This window comes from Athene cunicularia (assembly GCF_003259725.1).
Source record: "Athene cunicularia isolate RWA chromosome 6 unlocalized genomic scaffold, athCun1 chr6_part2, whole genome shotgun sequence".
NCBI classification, from domain to species: Eukaryota; Metazoa; Chordata; class Aves; order Strigiformes; family Strigidae; genus Athene; species Athene cunicularia.
In genome coordinates, this window is record NW_020799106.1 from 6,744,801 (window position 1) to 6,753,065 (window position 8,265).

The window sequence follows — 8,265 nt, forward strand, 5'->3', positions numbered from 1 at the left end:
CCTGCTGTTTAAAAGACTGGGGCAGCTCTGCAAAATCCCAGAACTGTTACAGGATATTTTTTTTTTTTATGTGTGTGTAATTTTAAAGTGCTCCAACAACTGTGAGCTTCCCATGATTCATCCTCTGCATGCTCCTGCTTTCCCCGTGCTCCTGCTTTTCCCCGTGCCCCTGAATGCCCTGCCCTCCGCAGATGTTGGGCAGCTGTTTGTGCCTGCAAAAACCACCCCCGATGCTCCTTTGCTGCCTGACCCCTGCCTTGCCTCTCTCCTGCCTGCATCCCAGAGCTTTCCTGCCTGGCGTGGGACGGCTGTGCGGAGCAGCTGCCTGTTCAGCGACTGGGAAGGCCAGTGGTTGCGACAGCTCCTCGGTGCTGGCTGGGCAGTGGAACCTAACTGAACTGCTCTCCCTCCCCTGCGGGTTCAGGGAGCGGGGTCACCGGCTGCTTCAGCGATGTGGAGGGGCTTTGCACTGAGTTATGCCCCATTCGGCTAGAAATACAGACCTCTGTATTTCAAATAATTACAGGCCATCCAGGCACAGTCTTGTCACGGCACTTGGGCAACACGTGCTGGTGACCCGAGGGCCTGGCTGGAGCATCATGCACAGTGTATGCTGTACGATGATGTTATGGGATAAAAATCTTTAATTGGCGCAGTGCTGGAGGAGAAATGCTGAGCAGCTCTCCCTCTGGTGGCGTGGCTATGCCATATCACAAGGCTCTAATTAAATCTCTGCTTGACATGAATCAAATCTCTGCTTGGCGTGCCTGTATGGCACCAGGGTTTCTCCGGTGGCCCTGTCCCCTGTGCCGCTTCAAGAAGTCCCCTCGTGTGGGCACAGCTTCTGTGGGCTTCATCCTCCCCCCAAGCTGAAAATCCCTCGTTAGCGCTGAACCTGTGCAGCAATTAGCATCTGTTCGTGAGGCAGAGCAGGGCACTCAGGATACAGCTGCTCCTTACAGCCTGACCTGGAAAACCCGCCTCGGAGGCGGGATGAGCTAATTTCCTACTGATGGGAAAAAAATCAGTGTTTAAGATCTAAAAAGCATTTAGTCAGAAGTTGTTTTGCAGATCCGTATTCCTAAAGCTCTTTTCTTCACTAGGACTTCCCAGTGCTCATGACTTTTCTGTACAAGCTGATTATTAAAAGGTGCTTGCGTGGGTTCAGGAATTGCTTTTTGGTAAGAAATAATCTGGTGGGCGTTCACTGGGCTCTGCTGGGCCAGGGAGATCAGCTCAATCCCAAGCACATTGTTGGCACGTGAAGTTGCTTCAGGTTTGCATCCTTGTCTGATGTTTATTCCTGTCTGGGGAGAGGGAAGAGAGGGCGGCATCTTCACCTGTGGTGGAGAGAGCAACGCTGCTGTTAAACTTGTCAAAATGACATTCAGTCCGTTGTGCTGCTTAAAACTGACCGAGCCCAAGTCTGTTTTCATGCTTGGGGTGGGAGTACTGATTTTGTTTGGATTCAGCTCCTGGCCTGAAGTCTGTCTCTGCAGTTGTAAGGGCTAAAATTTTACCTCGCAGCAACAACAAGAGCCCTTGGCAAGGGTGACTGTCCAATGCCCTCAGGAAAGTGGGTGTTCTGCCCATTTCCAGCATGCTCCCTTGAAGGAGGTACTTATTCTTCCATGGAAAGTTTTTTTCCTTGATGAAGCGGCAGAGGCAGGTGAAAGCTGCTGTCCTGGAGAGGAGAGAAGAAGAGCTGATCTGCCTGGGATGTGCACAACAGGGCAAAGCCACCTCATGCTTCTGGGCGTTGGGTACCAGTTGGTAGATCACACCTTGTCATGGTGCTCAGCTGTCACTGGAGACGTCCGGTGGGTCAGCAGCAGGGGTGGGGCTGTTACTGCCTGCAGCTGGTTTTGGGGGTGCAGGAGGCTTTGCCTGGGGAGGCACAAGTTGCTGCCGGCACCAGCTGAGCATTTCTTGGTGACCTCACGGTGGGAACCATGCAGGGCTGATCCCTGGGCTGGAGCGGAGCAGAGCAGCACAGTCCCCTCCCGCTTGTTGGGCTAAAATAAATGTAACAGCACCCTGGGGAACAAATGTGCTGGGAGAAGGGCAAGAGCCAGCAGGTGAATGGGCTGGGGTGTTGGGCTGGCAGGTGCCTGGCCGAGGAAGGAGCTCCCCTGGAACTACGTGCAGGCACTGGCAAAGCTGTTGAGCTGCTGGAGAATATTGGATCTTGGAGAAGTTTGTGTGCAGGGCTTTGAAGTCTCTGGGTTTTTTCAAATTTAACTGGGTTTTGCTGACTGGGTCAACTGCCCCCTTCCCATCTTTCCCAGTGGGGGTGTTGGGCGCTCTCCAGTCCCATGCAACAGCACTCCTTTGCTGGGATGGTGTGCTGGTTCTGGATCAAAGTAATGGACTAAATAAACTCGTGGGACATTTTGCAAGGGTGGTCCATAGACTAAGAGAATGGTATCTGTGTATTATGTCAAAGGATGGGAAGCGGGGTGGTGGTTAATGAGTTTGTATTGGACAGTGTGGGACCTGAGCAGGATGTAAATGGTATGGAATAAGGGGTGGAGAATGTGCTGGTTTTTACTGGGAGAGAGTTCATTTTCTTCCTAGTAGCTAGTATGGGGCTATGTTTTGGGTTTGTGCTGGACACAGTGTTGATAACAGAGGGATGTTTTAGCTATTGCTGAGCAGTGCCCCCACAGAGCCAAGGCCTTTTCTGCTCCTCACCCCACCCCACCAGCGAGGAGGCTGGGGGTGCACAAGCTGGGAGGGGGCACAGCTGGGACAGCTGACCCCGACTGGCCCGAGGGATGTCCCAGACCATGTGGTGTCCTGCTCAGCATACAGAGCTGGGGGAAGGAGGAGGAAGGGGGGGATGTTTGGAGTGAGGGTGTTTGTCTTCCCAAGTGACCGTTACGTGTGATGGAGCCTGGCTTTCTTGGGGATGGCTGAGCACCTGCCTGCGACAGGAAGGGCTGAATGAATTCCTTGTTTTGCTTTGTTTGTGTGTGTGGCTTTTACTTTACCTGTTAAACTTTTATATCAACCCATGAGTTTTCTCACTTTTACCCTTCTAATTCTCTTCCCCATCCCAGCTGGAGGGGGAGTGAGTGGCTGTGTGGGGCTTAGTTGCCAGCTGGGGTTAAACCACACAGATGGGCAAGTACAAATTCAAATGGCTTCATTCTGGTGCTGGAAAAGGTGCCTACACTGGAGGAGCAGCGCAAATGGTGCTCAAGGCTTGGCTGCCAGCTGCGGTGAGTTGAGGAACATGGTCCTCTGGGGAATGGCCGAGTCCATGGCACAAGGGGAGAAGATGCAGGTAAGGAATGCAAGTGTGGGCTCTGAAAGCCTTGACCTTTGCAATCACAAGGGTAGGGAGCCTGCGATGCGGTGTCCCTCAGCCCAAGACCTTCACTGCTGGTGCTCATGGTGAGTTTGACAGCCATCATGCTGACAACGGGATTGTGTAATGCTGCTGCTGGGACATGCCTTTGCCTCTCTTGGTCCTTCTCCTCACCCTTACAGTCAGTCTTAGGTTAATGGTTGGACTAGATGTGATTCTTCTCTTGGTGGTGAGTGGCTAGGCAGCTGCAAGCCCTCCTGGGGCATCTGAGGTGATGGTGATGAGTTTCAGTCCCCTGGCTTGCCACAGCACCAGACATGTCCCACGCTTAATGTAGCTTTGCTGGTTCACCTTCCTTGTAAAATGGCATCACTAAACACGGCACTGAACAGGACTGCTGCTGCTAATGGTACTCACAGCCCTCCTGGTGTCCCTTTCCCTACACGCAGGGCCGGGAGACACACAGGCACAGCTCTGGGAAGGTTCCTGTCCCAGCAAAGGGGACAGATGCTGGTGCTGTGCCCGTGCTCACCTCGGTTGAGACCGTGGCTCAGGCAAAACCAGTCTGTGCCCTGATGGTACCCAGCTTCCTGACATTTGGTGTTTCCTAAAACAATGTTTATTCTCCAGGAAAGGGAGGTGAAATGTCCAAACCCCCCAAGACAGCTCCACCTCTGGGCTTAGTCCTGTTGCCAGCCAGCTGTTAGCTTATTTCTGTATAAAGTGTCTTTGTGCCACTGAAAGCATCCAATCCACCTGAGGAAATGAGTTAGGTAAGAAATACTCTTGGCCTCAGTGTGTGTGTTGGGGGCTCATCCTGCAGCCACCCTCCCAGGAGCTGGGCTGAAGGGACCGGGATGGATAGGATGTGCCTTTTGAGCATCCCATGGCAAACGGCCCCGTTGCCCAGCAGTGGAAGGGGAGGCCGTTGGTGCCCGCAGGGCGGCTGGCGCACCCCTGGCACACCTCATTCTGCCTTCCCAACCCTGGCGCCCCAAGAACGGGGCAGGATGTGGCCCTGCCACCCCCAGCCCAGCAGCAGTGGCAGCGGCATGCCAGCCCCCCGCCCTGATTATTGTTGGGTGTCAAAAAAGACATTGAAAAGCAAGGAGGAGAGCTGTGAAGAGGGTCACTTTAGTGGCTCTTTTTTTTTTTTTTTTTTTTTTTTTTTTTTTTTTTCTCCCGAGAAGGAAGTTAGAAAAGCAGAGCCCTCAAAGCCGCATTGAAAGGGTGACAGAGACAGGATAATGCGTAAGATGGAGGGAAGGAATCTCAGAGCACTCGCCACGGTGTTTTAATGATCTGTTAACAATTACCCCTTTCAGGGGAGAACATATGGTAGATGGTTTGCTTTAAAAAAAAAAAAAAAGGACAAAAAAGAAAAAAGAAATTACTTCAGAAACTTAAATGATGGTGGAAAATGGTGGGGATTGCAGTGAAGAGCTGGGGGAGGGAGGTGTAGCCCCCAGTGTGAGTGGACATAGATGATGGGAGGATGTCGGATGTGTCCCTGAGCACGGGGGCTTTGCCAGAGCCAGCGACCCCTGAAAAGTGCCGGTACCTGAGAGCGGCTGGGGCAGGGTGCCTAAAGGAGCAGTAGTAGCTTTGAAGAAATGTAGCAATGAAGGAACCTGATAAGGGTGCTGCTAAAACCCAGGAGGCTGCTGAGACCCTGGGACACGTGTGCATGTGGGAGAGGCAGCCCCGTGCCCTCCAGGTCTTCAGCACCATGCCACCAACCTGGAGCAAGGTCTGGGACCCAGCTCAGACCCTTGCACGGCTTCAGAGGACTTGGCAGTGCTTCACAGGGCAGCTGGGGACGGTCTCCATCCCCGAGGGGTTTTGTGGGCAAGAGCCCCATCCCCGTGGGCTGCCCTTTGGGCCGTGGGCTGGAGCCTGGCTGCGAGCAGGGCTGGTGCTGAGCCGGTGCTCCCCTCCCTGCAGCTGGGGGCTGGCGTAATGTAGTATGGCGTGTGGTGTAAATGGCGTAATTTAGCCACGCAAATGGCTAAAACGCTCTGGATGCCCCCAGATCGGTGAGTGCTTTGAGGTTTCCCCGCTGTTACCTGCTGCGAGGTGACCGCCTCTGCCCACTGTTACTGCCTCTTGGCATGAGGTTCCATCACAGCTCACCAAAATCACGTTGCCAAGGCTGATATAGGCTGGTGGTAACTTGTCTTGCAGAGCTGGGCTGCAGCTAAAATTGTGGGTAACAATTTCACAGTGTTTTGTATGGAAATAGCCAGACTTTTTTTTTTTTTTTTTTTTTTCCTTCTTGTTGCAAATAGGTCATTTCTCATTCAGATGCGAAAGTCAGGCTGGCCACTAACCTTCCCAGAGGTGCTGGCAGGAGGGGCTGCACCACTCGTGTCCCCCCCAGTTTCGTTATACGCCTCAACTCAGGGAAGAAAATGATCCCTTCTGGATATAAACTTGTCTTCTCAGCACTGCAGTAGTGCAGGGCAGAAGGCGGCTCCAATTCAAAGGTTGGGGAATCATCAGAGGGACCTCGCTGCTGGAGGAAGGGTCAGGAGAGCGGTACCAGTGCTGGGAGCTGGGGTGGGGTGTGTGCAGGGTAGCTGCGGAAAGCTGGGATGGAGCAGTGAGGCTGCCTGGCGGGGATGCCAGGGCAAGGCATGCCAGGAGAGGGGCACAAAGGTGCAGGGGTGGGAGTGAGAGGATGGTGGAGCTGAGGCAGAGGAAGGTGGGCGAGGAGGGATGCTTCTTCCTGAGGCTGGAAGGAGGGAGAAGATGGGAAGAGATCGGGCTGCTAGAGGGTGGTTGGGGCGGGGATGGGGTCACGCACTGGGGGTGTAGGCAGGTGAGCTATGGCAGCCTGTGTTGCTTGGGTTGGTGTGGGGGCTGCAACTCCTGGGCCAATCGGTACCAGAACTGTTATTGAAGCACTGCAGGCTGCCAGATGTGTACAGCGCAGCTGGGAACGGCTCCGGGAGGAGCGTGAGCTGGTCACAGGGCCAGTAAGCAAAATATCCACAGCACACCTTTATGAGTCGCATCCCTCCTGCCAGCAATGGTTTGGGCAGTGCTGAGCACATCACCCAGCAGTGACAGCGACGTGGCAGCAACGTCAGTTTGCAAAGGAAGGGTCACAGCCACCGCATCTTGCTCTGTCTCATGTTGATGGCTTTGATGAAGCTCTGGAGAGGGGTTAATGGTGTGGGGGTCCATAGGGGCACCTCTGCCTTGTTTCCAGGCAGGGTGGGGAATTTCCTTCCAGACTCCTGATTTTCAGCAACTTTTTCAGTTCTCAAAAGTCAGCTGTGGTACTTTCTGGTATGTTCAAAGTTTGACTGGTGGAGCTTCTAAATCAGAGATGAAAGCATATCTTTATTTTTGGAGGTTGAGAAGCACTGTCTGTCTGATGGGCAACTGCGGGGTGAGGAGTTTCAGAGGGAGCCAACATGGCCAGTCCACACTGCATAGAACTTCATCACGCATCAAAATTCCAGGAGTTAGATTTTTGCCCTTAAAGAAGTGCCAGTCAGGAAGATGAAAGTCTGAGATCAGCATATCCATGGTCCACGACTATGACTGAAGGAGGGTTGATGCAAAGGGTTATTGAAGGCTGCGTTGCCTAACAGTGCATGAATGCCCGTTCAGCCCCTGTCGTGTTTCATTCAACCATCAGAGGAATGTTGTGGTGGTGGCTTCGGCAGGATCTCACCAGAAACTTGTGAAGCTTAAAGCACTTGGAACACCCGAATGGGATAAAGTGCTGGATGTGTAACCCATCCCATCTGTCCAGGCTCTCGTCAGGGTAGAGGAGAAGCCTCTTGCTAGCAGGGGCAATGGGCTAGGGCAAGGAGGCACTTGCCACAAAGGGCACTTGCCAGGTGGAGCAAGGCTGGCAGAGCTGCGAATGGGTGGAGGCAACCAACTCCCAGGGAGGTGAGGGCCCTCTTTCCTTACCTGGGTGGGTAGTTGGATAGATACTTTACGGTAACAGGTTTCACAGCACCCACCTGTAGGCATCGCAGCCCAGTATCTGGCTGACCCTTTTGTACTTGGTATCTGTTCCTTGCCTTTCCTTTCCATGTTATTTCTTTTCCTTTTCTCTCTCCTACCCAGAGATAATCCAGGTTTTTGCTATGCTTGAAATTGTTTCATTCTGACCCAAAATATGTTTCAGTGTCTGAACAGCTGCTGCAGCCTTGTGAAGCCATCTCCTGTCAGGCTGTGTTTTAAGGGCACATAAGCATGGAGAGAGGTTTATTGCAGAGCAGGATTGCCCACTGGAAACTCTTGGGCTTGCTTTCCCCTGTGTGCTCTCAGGGCTTCTCCTCTTCTAGCACAGTGGCAACAGCCCTCAGCCCAGGGCTTGGTTGGGCTGTTCCTGCCCCTGAGTAGCCTCAGCCCCCAGCTCTCTTAAGTTGGAGCATGTGAGGTGTGGAGCCCGGCTCCCAGTGGGGCTGGAGGGAAACCTGTCAGCTCTGGCATGGATCAGGCCTTTGAGGCAGAGTTCTGCAGCACAGGGAGGGCGAGGGCTGCCGGATGGTTATGGAGGGGAGCAGTATTTGCATCTGATGGGATCTGTACAGTCCCGGTGCAGGAAGGGGCTCTAACCTTAGGCAGAGCTTTCTCTTTGCACAGCCCCTTCTGCCTTGAGCGGAGCTCATTTCGCCTCTGCAGAGGGACACTCGAGGCGGGGACATCCTTTCTGGTGTCCCCGGCCTTGGCGTGTACTGGTTGCTCTGGCACAAAAGTCCACAGAAGGCACGGTTCACAGCCGGGATGGTTTACGGGCAAAACCGGGCTTTGCCGCCCTTTCCCCAAGCGGCTTTTGCCGCTCTGCCCGTTCCTGGCCCCGGGGAACCGCCCGTTCAGCGTTCGCCAGGACATTCCTGATTTCCCAGGGAAGGCTCCTTTCGCCCTGGCGGGCACCCCCGGCCCCTGCCCGCCCTGGCCAGCCGCCTCCCGGGGGTGTCCCTGGG